The sequence below is a fragment of the Gigantopelta aegis genome, chromosome 1 (assembly GCF_016097555.1).
Source record: "Gigantopelta aegis isolate Gae_Host chromosome 1, Gae_host_genome, whole genome shotgun sequence".
In the NCBI taxonomy this organism is placed as follows: domain Eukaryota; kingdom Metazoa; phylum Mollusca; class Gastropoda; order Neomphalida; family Peltospiridae; genus Gigantopelta; species Gigantopelta aegis.
Window position 1 is genome coordinate 5,168,235 of NC_054699.1, and position 17,927 is coordinate 5,186,161.

A 17,927-nucleotide genomic window follows, 5' to 3' on the forward strand; every position below is an offset into this window, starting at 1 on the left:
TATGTTTCTAATAGAGGCTATTATATATATGGAGCTTGTGGTGCGGGTGAAGGTTTCTGATAGGGGAGTCGCGTTTCTCCTTGTAACGTTTATACTAGTCACTAACTAAGTATGTTTCTAATAGAGGCTATAATATATATGGAGCTTGTGGTGCGGGTACTGGTTTCTGATAGGGGAGTCGCGTTTCTCCTTGTAACGTTTATATTAGTCACTAAGTATGTTTCTAATAGAGGCTATAATATATATGGAGCTTGTGGTGCGGGTACTGGTTTCTGATAGGGGAGTCGCATTTCTCCTTGTAACGTTTATACTAGTCACTAACTAAGTATGTTTCTAATAGAGGCTATAATATATATGGAGCTTGTGGTGCGGGTACTGGTTTCTGATAGGGGAGTCGCGTTTCTCCTTGTAACGTTTCTAATAGAGGCTATAATATATATGGAGCTTGTGGTGCAGGTGCAGAACAAAGTCTTATAAACATATGCTTATTTTTAAAATCTTTATACCCGATAAGAGTAGATAAACCCAACAAATTCAAATTAGGAAGTCACCATCACCATGCCAGCCATATATGGCCATTTACACAAAGATACTGGCACTCATTTCAAAATTTTAATTTCTGTCAACTGTTTCTTTAATAAATCAACCTATTTATCAAACTAAAAAACTCCCGTGATATATGAACTACTGACTAATGAACACCAAAAGAAATGCAAATCAGGGTTATGGTTAGTTTGTAATTAGTGTAGGTTTACTTGATTATAAACACGCAATTTTGTGAAATTACAATTGGTATATGAACCCGTAATTCTCGTAACTTTCAATGTGTTGATCCCTGTTTAAGAAAACTAAATTTAATGGAAGTTTAAGAAAATTGTTTTTTTGTTTAACGATACCACTAGAGCACATTGATTTATTAATCATCAGCTACTGGATGTCAAACATTTGGTAATTTAGAAATATAGTCTTAAGATTGGAAACCCGCTACATTTTTCCATTAGTAGCAAGCAATCTTTTCATATGCACCATCCCACAGACAGGATAGCACATACCATGACCGTTGATATACCAGTCGTGGTGCACTGGCTGCAACAAGAAATAGCACAATGAACTCACTGACCAGGATCGATCCCAGACTGACCACGCATCAAGCAGGTGCTTTACCACTGGGCTACATCCTACCCTAAATTTAATGTTACAGATTAAAATTATGTGTGTGTTTCTGTTGGTGTTCAAAGTATATTTCTTGTGACTATAGTAATAGACTTAGCAAAAAATGTACAAACGTTTCAACCACAGCACTCAAGCTACCACTACTTTTAATCAAGATCCCTAATGTTGTTGAAAACAAATGGTCTGAGATACATCAGTTCTTCTGCAAAAATGTTAAAGAAGACCAAGTCAACTGCTAGTCAAATTAAATTATGAATCTTAATTTAGTTGTCTAACAAATAAATGAAAATAATGGTGATATTTTGTTTATAGATTTTGTTTTGCTTAACGACACCACTAGAGCACATTGCTTTATTAATTATTGGCTACTGGATGTCAAACATAAGGTCATTTTGATGCAGTCATAGAGAGGAATCCCGCTACATGTTTTCCTATTAGTAGCAAGGGATCTTTTATATTCACCATCCCACAGACAGGATAGCACATACCATGACCTTTGATATACCAGTCGTGGTGCCCTGGCTGGAACGATAAAAAACACAATGGGCCCACCGACAGGTTAAATGTTTTTAAAAATCATAAAATTCTTAAAACGATCAAAGCAGGTTTTTTGGTTTCAAATTATGTAGCTACCGCCACCCCCAACATAAACAAAACAGAAACCTCCAAACAACACTAAAATGTACATTTAAAAAAATATGAAATACTCTCATTTTTCTAAAAGAATGAACATAACTCGTTTTGTTTACTGGTTCTCAGTATTTTAATTTTAATTAGAAAGAGCTTTAGTGAAAATGTCATTTATCTCAATTCAGATAGTTTGAGATGGGTGATTGTAAGAGTTTATAGAACAAACTTATTACATGACAACAAGTCAATTTGCTTTCGAAATAAATTGAAAATAACCTACAATGTACTGTACGGTAATATACATGCATGTAGATGATGGCCACCTTAAAGTTTGTTTTAATTAATCATCAGCTATTGGATGTCAAACATTTGGTCATTCTGACATGTAGTCATCAGAGGAAACCAGCTACATTTTTCTAATGTAGCAATGGATCTTTTATATGCACTTTCACACAAACAGGATAGCACATACCACTGCTTTTGATACATGTATAGCAGTCGTGGTGCACTGGCTGGAATGAGAAATAGCATAGAAGGCCCGACGGTGATCCATCCCAAACTGACTGTGCATCAAACGAGCACCTTGTCACTGGGATATGTCCCGGCCCAAAGGACCGCCTCACCAGAATATTTGAATTAGATCATCATCTTAAATATGTAGAAAGAATTGCATATAGGAAAAAAAATGGGAAAACAGAATCCATACCAAAATAACCATATACTTTCCAAATGCATTCCAAACAGCATTGTACTTTCACAAAACTGTCATTAGTTGTGTTTAAACCAAACTAGTTTTAGGAAACCACTGTCTAAACTGATTCCTTTAACATGGCCGTCAAGAACAGTGAATTCTATTACAATGCAACTGTTATTGAAATTTTTCCATTTAACAAATACAGAAGAAGAAAAAAAACACCAGAAAAATGCAGATTGCACAATCTGCACTCTGCAATCTGCATACACATTGTTTACATCATGTAACCAGCATCAACCACATATTTGATTAGCAATGGTTTAGTAATAGCTTATAGTTATCTCTCTTTGTTAGGCATTGTATACAAGCATCTAGATTGCAGTGTGCCAGCAAGCTGTAGCAATAGCCCAATGTACTGCTATATTAGTATATTAACTAGATGTGATCGCTTAGCTGCATGGCAATGTGTAAGGTTTTTTTGTTTAAATTACATTACAATTTCTACAGTAATATGTCAGCAAGCTTTAGCAATAGCGCAATATACTGCAATATTAGTATAATATTAACTAGATATGATACTTTAACTGACAATATTGAAGGTAAAAATATACCAAAATGTTACAATTTTTGCAGTAATGTGTCAGTATGCTTGAATGAATGAATGAATGAATGAATGAAGAATGAATGTTTAACGACACCCCAGCACAAAAAAACACATCGGTTATTGGGTGTCACAAATGGTATACTGGATGGAATGGGAATTAACCGAAAAACTAAATTGAATGGACTCAACCACTGAGTTCATGAAATAGATTTTATATATGTTGTTATTAATTAGAAACAGCTGATGGTATGTTTACCAAACAGGTATAAAAGTGAAATGGTAAAATATTTTAATGTTCGAAAATTAATTTTGCAAAACTATTTAACTTAACTATTTAACAAGTAAAAAATTACTCAAATGTAAAAATATCAAAGGGGTAAATAATTCTCATATCTAATATAAAAAAAACTAACAGGTAAATAATTATAATATATAATATTAAAATATCCAATGGTTAAATAATTCATATATCTAATACTAAAATATCCAACAGAAAGTAATTATAATATATATCAAAATATTCAACTGTTAAATAATTCACACATCTAATACTAAAATAGATAACCAGTACTGACTTGTAAATAACTTACATATCTGATATAAAGATATCTAACAGGAAAACAATTTTCGTATCTAATATTGCAATACCTAACAGTCAAACAATTCTCACCTGAACTGGATATTGAAGGAGAAACCCACCGTGAAGCAGATTCAAGGTAAGTCGACGGAACCCAGCCTTCTTCATAGTTTGATAAATGTTTCGCGTACCATCATCCATTTGTCCCAACACGGAGAATTTCCAACACATCACCTTCAGCAAAAGCAAGTTTATTGCTGTCGACAGGTACGTAGTCACCTAGGGACACAAAATGTTCTCTGAATGCTGGCTGAAAACAAAGAAAAAACACCATTTATTATTGTCAACAGGTACATAGTTACACAGACACAGAAAAGTCTTCCTAATGTGAGGACTAAAAGAAAAAGATTGTGTTTCCCAGAACTCAACCCTACCTAGAAAAAAAGGATCAAACCTAATTTTTTCCATTAATTTTTTTCAATATTTTATTAATATGTAGTGAAAAGAGTACATACATAACATTTTATCAAGACCCATAACAAAATGAATGTAGTTAAAAAGATCAAAATGAAAAGACATTTTGAATAGGCCTGGGCTAGACAAAAGGAGAGGGAATTTGATCAAATGCCCTGTTCTGGACAGGTGTGTGCTGCTACAACAGCTTGTTCAGAATGTGCGCATTAAAACCTATACTCGAAACTGGACGTGCCTTATTTTGCAGGTTACTAACTGGCCTGGTGCTTATAACACTATTAGAGTCTAGACTCGAGACTAAAGTCGCACACCTTAGTTTCAGCCCGCGAAAATTAATTATAATTCTGGTTAATCTACAAAGCTGTAACACATTTTGATCACGATTTTTATAAAATGGAGTAAAAAAGGTTTTATATCGATAAATACCATGGGAATCCCCGTGAAATAATTTTGAAAGTTAGTATTCTAATGTCACCGGTAGATGTCGCTCGAAGCAAAGAAATGCCTATGTCACGACAAATTTCCCAGAGTGCACACATACTTGGGGTGCGTTCCTTTCACCTCTCCTGGGCATGTTCCAACTGTTCTGTCCTCTCCCGATATCGTAAGACTTATTGGTTTTAAGGGTTTGTAACGTTTTGTATTGAGATACTTACTTGTCTGAACTTTATTGTTAATGAAAATGTGCACGAACTGTGACGAAAAACCTCACAAATGAACGACAAGCAAACGACAACAAATCGGATGTTGATTGCGCGAACCGTGCACGAGAAAACAAACCGAACAAAAATGATAACGGCCACGTGGTATACCAACATTTGTGACGTTGAAACGGGAAGATCCCCTCTAAAAATAGATTGGACCTCGTCTGCTCAACGGTTTTTTCTCAGTGGCGCGTGCGTTTTTAAGAAATACAAAAAATGCATTTTGTGGTATTACAATCATCAGGATTACCAGGATTACCAAAAAACACTTCAGGAGAATGGAAATGTATATTCTAAATAATAAAATGTAAGTAAAGTGTAATTTTATTTGTGAAAAATGGGTTTAATAGCGAAAAACAACGGCGTAATGGTTAAGAACTAGGGCGTGTCCCTTTAATAGAGTCGGAGACAGTAATGTCATGGCATAGCCATATAAATTGTACACGTGCGACGTCATTAGAGATTGTTAAAGTTTGTTTTGTTTAATGACACCACTAGAGCACATTGATTTATTAATCATCGGCTTTTGTATGTCAAAACATATGGTCATTTTCAGTCATAGAGAGGAAACTCACTACATTTTTCCATTAGTAGCAAGGGCTCTTTTATGTGCACCATCCCACAGACAGGATAGCACATACCACGGCCTTTGATACAGCAGTCATGGTGCATTGGCTGGAATGAGAAATAGCTCAATGGGCCCACTGACGGGGATCGATTCTAGACCGACTGCGCACCAGGCAAGCGCTGTACAACTGGGCTATGTCCCGCCCTCATTAGAGATTGAGTCTGGACTCAGTTTTGTAAGCAAGGGCCATGGTCATCATACTCGAACGTCACTCCTGAGCTGTTTGATTATGAAAACATGAAACAGTTCACACTTCTTTACTTCTTTAGTATTCTCGAAACCAATTCAACCTGTGTCTGGAAAAGCTTCTTTCACTGGACAATATTAATACAAACAAAAACGTATATCTCTACGTGAAGCTGTGAAATCAGAACCTTCAACTGGTGGCCAAGGCTTCAAGAAATGTAACTGTGGTGGCAGAAATGTAACTGTGGTGGCAGAAATACATGTGAAACAAAGAGATGCAACTGTAGGAAAAACAATCTTGTGTGTAATAGTAGGAGTACTTCTAGCTTGAATTGCTGTAACAAATGAACAACTGAGGACTGGTTTGATGTATGCTCTTTTAAAGTCTAATTTATGCCTGGGGCTCTAATTCAGTCATTTGGTCAAATGCCTGGGGCTCTAATTCAGTCATTTGGTTAAATGCCTGGGGCTCTAATTCAGATTGGCCGAATATTTATAAAATTTCGAGCATTTTAGAAGGACAGTCCAAAATTAAATGAAAGAAAGAAGAGAGGATCGGACTATTTAATAATAATTTTTTTTAAAGTAATTTCGACATAAAATTTTGAACGCAGATCTAAAAGTGTAAAGTCCGATCGATATGTCCTCGTGAGTGGCCTCGTTAAGGCCGTTTGGGTGCACAGCTTATAGGGACGAGATGGGTTGCATCCCGTCAAGACCCCCCCCCCCCCCCGACCCCCCCAGATTGACAGTCATTAGACGTTGAAGGTGTAGTGCTGTGCTGAAATACAGATCTTGAGAAGCCGGATCCGTCTGAACGAGAGAGAGTATCAAACTAGGGTATAGTCCAGTTGTGATGGGTTGGTATAGTGGTGCGGACGGGCCCGACTTCGGAGGATACGAGATGGTATCACTATAAAGTAAAGTAAAGTCTAGAAAAGAGTAGTAGGGGCTGACCCCGCTTCCTATTTCTTCTTAGAGTGGGACGGTCAATCTTCCAGTGCTGCTAGGACAGGCTCGGACATGTAGAGACTAAACGCGGACAACCGTGGCGTTCTGCAGAATGGCTGTCATACGAGTCACGAAAACACAAGTCGACATACTCAGCCGGAGAAACGACTTGGAGGCAAGGAATCTCGCTAAAAAAGAATCCAATCTGGTGGTGCAGGCTGTCGAAACGAGAAGCGTTCCAGCGTTCAATCAGTTCCAATGGCCTCATACATCCCAGTAGAAAACTTCATTTCGCTGACAAAAACAACGAAATGAAGGATCCCCAAGTCGAGCACACGAAAGCACGTGCAGTGTGCACAAGCGAAACAAACACGTCTTACCGCGTCGAACTCCAGATTGGGAATGAGAAGTTTGGAAGATAGTTCTTCAGTGTTTTTAATAGTGTTTCAAGTCGTTTCTCTCCGTTGTACTATTTTCTATTCCATTCTAGAACTGGGGATGTTTCAAACGTTAAGAAGAGAAACAATCGAGCTATGGATAGCTTAATTATTCTTTCCCTAAAATAGTGGGATGGGTGTCGGGGTGCGAAATCACTCCCTGCTCAAGCAAATTTTCTACTTTATTTTCCAGTGGAACATGTAATAATTATGACTACACTGTCAACCATTAGTGATACAAATAATCAGATAATGAAGATCGTTTCACAGAATTGTGTACTTTACCACTTTGAAAAACAAATATTTAAAAAGACCTCTACTGACTTTATTTAAATTATTAGTTTCAGTTTAAATCATCCTCTAACTGGAGGTAAAACAATTCCAAAATGCTTTGAATGTATTTATATATCTGTCCTCAGTAATTTTGCTAATGTTTTTTTTCATTCGTTTAGGCTATGGTTTAGATGCTGTATTTTTCTTGCATAGTTTAGCCCCTGCGCGTGCTGTAACCTCACCGTGGTGCAGGGGTGTAACATTCTCTTTGAGAATGGCCAATAAGTGGAGAAAAAGTGTTCATGGTGAGCATGGGAAGTTCAAACACCCACACCCTTCCCCATCCGCGCCTGCTGTATTACATGAGGAAGGCAGTCTGGCCTTGAGATGAACCATTTAAAGAAAACTATTCGGCTCTATGAAAAACATGTTGTGAACAGCAGGATTTGTTCAAGACACCGGGGTTCCTGTCCGAACTATCTATTCGCCCCACGGAGAGCATGTGGTGTACAGCAGGATTTGTTCAAGACACAGGGGTTCCTGTCCGAACTATCTATTCGCCCCACGGACAGCATGATTTGTTCCAGCCACCGGGGATCCTGTCTGAACTATCTATTCGCCCCACGGAGAACATGCGCTGTACAGCAGGATTTGTTCGAGCCACCGGGGTTCCTGTCTGAACTATCTATTCGCCCCACGGAGAACATGCGCTGTACAGCAGGATTTGTTCGAGCCACCGGGGTTCCTGTCTGAACTATCTATTCGCCCCATGTAGAACATGCGGTGTGACGGTACATGCTCTTAATTTTGTTTTCGCCTGTGGCGATATTAATTGTGTTAGAGGGTCGTGTGCAGTTTCATTGCACTTAGCCCAGGTGGGCAACTTGTTACGTAATACTTCTGCGGGACGGTCCTCGAGCTGTACTTCTAATACACACCCAGCCAGAATTGGAGGCCATGTGGCCAGTAGTTACGTAATACCTCTGCGAGTGCGGTTTTTACAACCGTGATTTGGCGACGATCGGCGTCATTAAGTCTGGCGATCATAGAAAAATGTGCCGGCGTGGTCGTGGTGGAAATTCACATGATAAGATTCGGTGCCGCGATGTACTTCCAGGCGGTATTCGATTTATAATAAATAGCTAGTGTTTGAGAGATATCTGGGAGAACCATAGGAAGGTATCCCGGGGGAACGTTGTCCGTTTGGACTTTGGTAAATATATTATTTCTGCTCTGTTGTATAACCTTGATGTGATTGATGTAACTTTTAAATATTTTAATACTGTATTATACCAATATTCTTTAGACAGTGTCTTCGGTCATCTGACAAAGTAAATCGTAGACTATTTGTTCTAACATTATACGAGTATTTGGTAATATAAAGCTTAGCCAGTCATCCTAGCAGACCTAGGTAAACTGTAGGTTATTGTCTTTATTGTGATAGGTACCAGTATTAATTATGTATTACAAGGTTATTGAATGATAGTTAGGGTTAATTAAAAATTAACCAGTTAGGAATAGAGTTGAAATTCCTTTATTAATTAAGTTCCCCTGGAAGCGTTTCTCAATTATCACACGTTATTGAATGAGTAGTTAGGGTTAATTAAAAATTAACCAGTTAGGAATAGAGCTGTAATTCCTTTATTAATTAAGTTCCCCTGGAAGCGTTTCTCAATTATCACACGTGTGGGTGTTGTGTCACGGTGAAGTGATTAGCATATTGTGTAAACTAGACACCTGGAGATTAACTAATTAAGTGATCAGTTCTGGGTTGTTATTATTGTTGTTATTAATTAACTACTGCGGCAGTACATTTGTCAGCGTAGGTTAATACAGATTCCAAAGTGTATTGTGTTTTTGTTGTGTTTTCTAGTGAACTAAACGTGCTATAATAATATATACTTTATATAAGATCGTATCCCTGATCATACCTAGAGACGAGCCAACGCGGGTATAAACTGCCTGTTACAGAGAGATCTAATAGATATACAGTTAGGAGAGATATTTGGACAATCGTGTTTCATTCAGTTACGGGTATTATAGAATCCCCGTGACAGGAGTAGAAAATTGGGGCGCTCGTCCCGGATCTGGAACGGGACACGCATATTTAAAAAAAAAGTATTGTTTGTAAATGGGGGCTTTATAAATTATTTTTACAAATAACTAGAAGTAGCAACGTTGTTCACTAGAAAATTAATTAATAATAAGTGCATCATATCTAAACATGGATAAGAATTTGCTGGATAGGCCTACGCTCAGTGTAGTGGAGATTAAGCGAGCACGTAAGGCCGAGTTAGTTGAAATCGCGGGTGAGCGAGAAATTGATTTAACATCAGCTAAAACCTTAGGTGTTATAAGGACAATTATTATCCAGGAAGTTTTTGGTGATAGTCCTGTTATGGAAGACAGTGAGATTGTTCCAGAGATAGAGATAAATGAGTTAAGTGTGGAACAACAATTAGCTTTTAAAAAGCTTGAGTACGAAAGAGAAGAACGTGCATTAGATAGAGAGAGAGAAGAGAGAGAGAGAGAGAGAGAGAGAGAGAGAGAGAGAGAGAGAGAGAGAGAGAGAGAGAGAGAGAGAGAGAGAGAGAGAGAGAAGAAAGGGATAGAGAAGATAGAGATAGGGAAGATAGAGAGAGGGAGAGAGAGAGAGAGAGAGAGAGAGAGAGAGAGAGAGAGAGAGAGAGAGAGAGAGAGAGAGAAAAGAGAGGGGGTAGAGAGAGAGAGAGAGAGAGAGAGAGAGAGAGAGAGAGAGAGAGAGAGAGAGAGAGGGGGATAGGGATAGAGAGAAAGAAGAGAGGGATAGAGAATTCCAGTTAGAAAAATTAAAAGTGGAACATGAGTTAAAGTTGAATACTGAAGAAGTCAGACGAGAAGTAGGAAATGGGTTTAACATGTCGGAGGCTTATAGATCAGTGCCTGTATTTGATGACCAGGAGGTAGTTTTGTTCTTCCAACTTTTTGAACGGGCCGCTAAGCAGCTAAATTGGCCGCAGTCTAAGTGGACATTGTTAGCCGTGTCTAAGTTTAAGGGGAAGGCTAGTGTAGCTTATAATTCAATGAGTGATGAGCGAGCAAGTCAGTACGACCTAGTTAAGGCGGCAGTGTTGAGGGCGTATGAATTACGACCTGAGGATTATCGTTTACGGTATAGCGAGTTGAGAAAAACGCAGGGTCAGTCTTATAGTGAGTTTGTGGCTAAGAAGGCAGGGATGTTTGATAAATGGGTGGTGTCTCATCAGGTAGAGTCATATACCGAGTTACGGGAGTTGTTGATCTTACAGGACATTAAAAATGGATTACCAGTTAGCTTACGTATTCATTTAGAGGATCGTGATGTCAAAAAGATAGAGGAGGCAGGCATAGTGGCAGATGATTACGTGTTAATACACAAAGCTCAGGCAGTACAGGGTAGCTCTTTACAACAGGGTGATAAGAAGAAATTTCAGCCAGGTTTTTCCCGGGAAAGTAACTATCGGGGAGAGTCTTCTAGTTGGTCAGCTAGTCAGGCAAGGAATGCACCTGGTGGGCAAAGTAAGGATAAACCTGCATTATCAGCCAATGCACGAACTTTTCGTCCACATTGCAGTTACTGTAAAAAGGATAACCATCTTGTCGGGGACTGTTTTAAAAGGAAACGCGATAATGCGCACGTGGTCGGTTTAGTGAGGTCAGCTCCGTTAGCGAGAGAGTTAATGGTTAGTCCCATGGCAGAGAAGGTAAACCCGTATGTGTCCACTGGTATGGTTTGTGATGTGAAACAAGAATTGAGTCCTAAGGCAATATCAATCTATAGAGATACCGGATGTAGTCAGTCGCTGATCACGCAAGAGTTTTTAGCTGGTATTGAGAATTCAGATACAGGACGTAGTTTGGCTTTAACCTCGGTTACTGGAGAAAAAATGGTTGTACGGTTACATAAGGTTTTCTTGTGTTCGAAGTTTGTGACGGGACCAGTCGTTATGGGTGTTGTAAAGGACTTGCCTTTTGAAAACATAGGAGTTTTGCTGGGTAATGATTTGACTAGTCAGTGTTGTCAGCCGAAATGTGACCAATTATTAATGAAAGACAGCCCTTTACCCATAAAAGAGTGTGAGGTTGATGATATTAGTTATCCTGCGTGTGTAATGACTAGGGCTATGGCCAGTAGGTTAACACGAGACCCAGAGGATATTTGTGATTTGTCTGATACGTGTGTGAGCCATGAAATTGGAGTGGATGAGGTTATCAGTAAAATGGTAGATAAGTCAACTGACGAACTAAATGTGGTGGAACCGGTTGAACTTCCGCAGAGGGTAAATGAACCAGTTGTGTTTGATAGAGGGGATTTACCTTGTAATAGACAAGAGTTAATTCTAGAGCAGGGGGCTGATCCAAATTTGTTGGCAGCTCGCACTACCTTGTTAACAGAGGGTGAGATGGAGGATCAGGTGTCAGGTTATGATATGGACAAGGGAGTATTAATGAATAAGAGAGTTAGAGATAGGAAGGCTAGGAAGCAACTGAGCCATGCTCAGAGCAAAATAAAATCAGTGTTTGATAGGAAGACTAAGAGTCGGGAATTTAAACCAGGGGATAAGGTGCTGCTGTACCTTCCCATTAAACGGGGTTCATTGCAGAACAGGTATTTCGGGCCCTATGTTGTGCACAAACGGGTTAATGAGACAGGGTATGTGATAAACACTCCTGATAGGGTTAGGAAAAGTAGGTATTGTCACATCAATTTGCTAAAAGGTTATTTTGACAGACTGCCGATAGTTCCAGTGCTACCTGTCCAAATTGAGAGTCACTCAATTTCCCGTGATGACGTCAAGACTGCAGAGAGAAAACTAACCAACAGCCAGATTCTAGCAGACTTAAACCCCCAGCGAGCAAAGTTGACTACGTTGAAACAAGACAATGTTTCCATTTGTCAGAACCTTCCAACGATTACCAACACCTTAAGCCAGGATGTGCGCTTGGAACCCAACGCTACACCGATTCGACAGCATGCCTATCGGAGAAAACCTGGAAACCGTGCGACACTGAAAAAGAAAGAAACGAAGTTCCAGTGGTCAGATGAATGCGAGAAGTCATTCAACCGTCTCAAGCAGATGCGCTCCTCCGTGATGGCAGCACCAGACTACCGAATGCCGTTCAAGCTAGCTGTGGATGCCAGTGACGTGGGAGCTGGAGCTGTGCTGTTCCAGGAAGACGAAGACGGACTGGACCATCCTAATGAAAGCCTCCAACCAGAGAGTTTGAGAAAGAGTCTTCTTCTGCAAGAATACCCAATTACCATTGAACATATCAAGGGCACATCCAATGTAATCGCTGATGCCCTGTCCCGAAGTTGAACGTTATGATAATGTGTTGACATTCTTGATTTCTGTTTTGTTTATATATATTTTATTTGTATACCAGGGACTCAGAGACTCAGTGTGATTACTGGTAATCACCTTATTATTACATGTGTTATAAATGCCCGGATGCGTCGGTTAACGCACTTTTGTTTTAATGTAGTATATTTCCCTATTCCTAGAGTAGAGGAAATATCCTTTTTGAGGTGGGGGTGTGTGACGGTACATGCTCTTAATTTTGTTTTCGCCTGTGGCGATATTAATTGTGTTAGAGGGCCGTGTGCAGTTTCATTGCACTTAGCCCAGGTGGGCAACTTGTTACGTAATACTTCTGCGGGACGGTCCTCGAGCTGTACTTCTAATACACACCCAGCCAGATGTGGAGGCCATGTGGCCAGTAGTTACGTAATACCTCTGCGAGTGCGGTTTTTACAACCGTGATTTGGCGACGATCGGCGTGTTTAAGTCTGGCGATCATAGAAAAATGTGCCGGCGTGGTCGTGGTGGCAACTCACATGATAAGATTCGGTGCCGCGATGTACCCCCAGGCGATATTCGATTTATAATAAATAGCTAGTGTTTGAGAGATATCTGGGAGAACCATAGGAAGGTATCCCGGGGGAACGTTGTCCGTTTGGACTTTGGTAAATATATTATTTCTGCTCTGTTGTATAACCTTGATGTGATTGATGTGACTTTTAAATATTTTAATACTGTATTATACCAATATTCTTTAGACAGTGTCTTCAGTCATCTGACGAAGTAAATCGTAAACTTTTTGTTCTAACATTATACGAGTATTTGGTAATATAAAGCTTAGCCAGTCATCCTAGCAGACCTAGGTAAACTGTAGGTTATTGTCTTTATTGTGATAGGTACCAATATTAATTATGTATTACAAGGTTATTGAATGAGTAGTTAGGGTTAATTAAAAATTAACCAGTTAGGAATAGAGTTGAAATTCCTTTATTAATTAAGTTCCCCTGGAAGCGTTTCTCAATTATCACACATTATTGAATGAGTAGTTAGGGTTAATTAAAAATTAACCAGTTAGGAATAGAGCTGTAATTCCTTTATTAATTAAGTTCCCCTGGAAGCGTTTCTCAATTATCACACGTGTGGGTGTTGTGTCACGGTGAAGTGATTAGCATATTGTGTAAACTAGACACCTAGAGATTAACTAATTAAGTGATCAGTTCTGGGTTGTTATTATTGTTGTTATTAATTAACTACTGCGGCAGTACATTTGTCAGCGTAGGTTAATACAGATTCCAAAGTGTATTGTGTTTTTGTTGTGTTTTCTAGTGAACTAAACGTGCTATAATAATATATACTTTATATAAGATCGTATCTCTGATCATACCTAGAGACGAGCCAACGCGGGTATAAACTGCCTGTTACAGAGAGATCTAATAGATATACAGTTAGGAGAGATATTTGGACAATCGTGTTTCATTCAGTTACGGGTATTATAGAATCCCCGTGACATGCGGTGTACAACATGATTTGTTCGAGCCACCGGGGTTCCTGTTTGAACTATTCGAAGCTACGGAGAACATGCGCTGTATAGCAGCATTTGTTCGAGCCACCAGGGTTCCTGTCTGAACTATCTATTCGGCCCCACAAAGAGCATGCGCTGTACAGCATGATTTGTTCGAGCCACCAGGGTTCCTGTTGGAGCGTTTGAAAAAGAAGAGGCAGAATACAATCTCATGCTAGCCAGTGTACCACAACTGGTTTATCAAAGGCCGTGATATGTACTATTCTGTTGGTGGGATGGTGCCTATAAAAGATCCATTGCTACTAATGGAAAAATTTGGCGGGTTTCTATATCTAGACTATATGTGAAAATTACCAAATGTTTGACATCCATTAGGCGATGATTAGTAAATAAATGTGCTCTAGTGGTGTCGTTAAACAAAACAAACTTTAACGTTTAGATTTTTTTACAGTTGTTTTGCTGTGTGTATTTCTACCATAAAATGTTTCACTTTCATCAAACAATTTAATTTTATTGTTTAAAATGTTATATATTGACTCTTTTTGCTTATTTTGTGAAGAAAACCATGCTCTGTGATACATTTATTTTGGGATTGTATAAACATCAACACTCTTTGGACCCAATTACAAGAATGGATCAATAAGAAAACAAATAGGACACTTAACCTGACAAAATAAAATATTGTGGGATTTAAGACAAGTAATAATGAGCCGATTAATGTTGTTATAATAATAATTATATCACTAATATTTAAAAGTAATTTAATGTGATATGTACCCAGTTTAGAATGGATCCAAAGAGAGTTGACACAATACTACAATACTAGTAATAATGAGCTTATTAATGTTGTTATAACAATAAATTATAATTAAATAACTAATATTTGAAAGTCATTTAAAGTGATATGTACCCAGTTTAGAATGGATCTAGAGTAGACACAATACTACAACATTACACAGGTCATTGCCTATACCAGATGTGAGTGTGATACGTTTAAAAAGGGTCTATTTGTCATGATATATTTTGAATTTACAGTACAGTACAGTACAGTACAGTACAGTACAGTACAGTATAGTATTAATTCTATGTCAACTTAGTACATATAGAAAATGTATATGGTATTGTTGTTGTGTATTACAAAAATGGTGAAATAAAAACCTGAATATATAGAAATGTATATTGTATTGTTGTTGTGTATTACAAAAATGGTGAAATAAAAACCGGGATATATAGAAATGTAGTTTGGTATTTGTTTACTTTCTCTGCTGTAAGGTTTATCTTTTAATATTCAACGGTATTCACATCCCAGTCCTTGTCTGTCCATAAGTATAATAACTGCTTGGATTTTGTGGTGATCTAAACATCGCTCCAGAGAGGAGTCACCAATGGATACGTCCTGCTTTATTTGAACCAAGTTTTATTTTCTAAGCTAGTCTTGGGAGTGGTAGTCCTCCTATAGGCGGTGCAGGTGTGAAACGTCCTGTTACGGATCTTTACCTAAGATCATTTCGACTCAGGGATTTGATCAGGGAGTGGTGTTTTGTCGTCCCGATTACTTAAAATAATAATTAAAAAAACATATGTAACAATACTACAATGGTATTACGATATCGTTGCGCTACGATAGCTTCGAAAATCTGGGCTCTGCACATTAGGTTGAAAGTGTATTATTTAATGACGTCACAAAAACATATTTGTAGTTCAATACCTGGTGTCCGAAAGCCGTGCTAGTAAAACCGTCTAGCACACGTCCCCTAGAGTGCGCCCTTTTCATTGGTTAATCAGTATAATTATACTAAAATTATAAGAATGGTTTAACTAGAAAATATTTTTGGCACTAGTACGCATACTAAAATGACATCATGTGTTTATGGTTACTCAGAATACTTGGTCATGACCTCGGGACAGCCAATCACAAGCTTCAGAAGGTTCAGAATTGATCTCCAACATAACACCTTGGGGACGAAATTGATCTACAACGGGTCATCTCTTGCAAGTGTGTAAGAATCTGAACGACAAATCGTAATACATGATCAGGGCCGTATCTGCGCATAATGCCGATTCCATTCCTCTTACAACCACTACAAAGAGGACTGCCACTCCGAGACTAGTTTACGAAATCAAAACTAGTACCAGAGAGCTCATTAGAATAAGTACAGCTGCGATGACATGCATGAATTAGTGTCATAACAGTGATGACATCAGGTGTTCGCGAAATGTGGTCATATCCTGTCCCATTAGTGGCATCCATCATGAGTACTGCCACCACAGCTGTCAAGCTTGTCACTTCATCTAAAGCGATAAAACAACGTGTAATACAGTGTTCTAGCTAGCAATAAATAGAGGGGCGCTGCGCCCTGCCCCCGCTTTGTGCCGCCTTGCCGTGTTTGCTTCCGCACCGCCCCTGATTATCGCCGCCCGCCCTAATTCATTGTCAAACAAAAAAACAAAAATATTGCTTTCCTCTCAAAGCGCGTACAGTGTTGTTACGAGTCTGAATTCCCAACTAAGAAACGTTTGACAATATATAATATATAAATTATTGTTTGGTCACAGATGTGAAATCCGACAACAGTAATGTGGTATGATTTTTCTTTTCTATTGTTAGTCGATATGACTGCAGACGAGCGGGTAGGCAGTCTTACAAAGCTTGAATGAGAAGTAATCCTCACACTGTCACACACATAACCACACACCACCTAATAAACACTTAGTTGAAAGTAGATCATCATGATAAACTTCGACAGAACGTCAAATGAAAATTTATTTTGATTAATAAATTTTTGAAAGTAATTTTTAACTTTGCAAATACCCAGACCAAGATACATATAGTTTTAACTGATGTAAGTGGTCCTTATCAATGATACATTAATTGCATTCTTATAATATGACACAGAGTAAACTAGCAACCCTGGTTATTTGGTGTATGTAGGCATAACTGTGTTTTGATAAAAGCATGTCTGCATAAGCTATTTAATGAAATCTATCTAGACCTTGACATGCAATAATAGCCGTTTTTAAATGTAGTGAGCAACTTGTTGCAAATATATCCATACACTAATTTTTAAATTTGTTTGTTCGTGTATTTCTTTATTTCTTTTTATGTATTTTTAATCATTCTTTTTTCTTGTTTTTTTCTTGTTTTTTTTCTTTTAATTATTTCATTAATTTATTTTAAATTACATGTGTATATTGTATTAAATGGTCTAAATACTATATATAATAGAAAAAAGAATAGGATTTTTTAGTTGATCCAACATTTTGTGAAACATTTTAATAGTTAAAGTTTGATTTTATTTAACGACACCACTTGAGCATATTGATTTATTAATAATCGGCTATTGGATGTCAAACATTTGGTAATTTCGAAATTTAGTTTTAGAGAGAAAACCCGCTACTTTTTTTCCATTAGTAGCAAGGGATCATTTATATACACCATCCCACAGACAGGATAGCGCATATTACGGCACATACCAGTCGTGTTGCACTGGCGTTAGTACAATAATACTGCATACGGCGATGAATGTACTGTTTCATCAAACATCCAAATTTAAGAATAATAAATTTGGTTTTAGAAATTGATTGCCCTCCCCCCCCCTCCCCTAAAACGTTTAGTAAATTAAAAAGAAACATGGATATACCTATGTAAAAAAATTCGATCATATCGGAGTGTTTGGCGACTGATTAAAACATATAAATAGCTCAATAGGTCAGTGAACACTCCTTTCCTGTCCTGGACAGAGGGAACCGGCC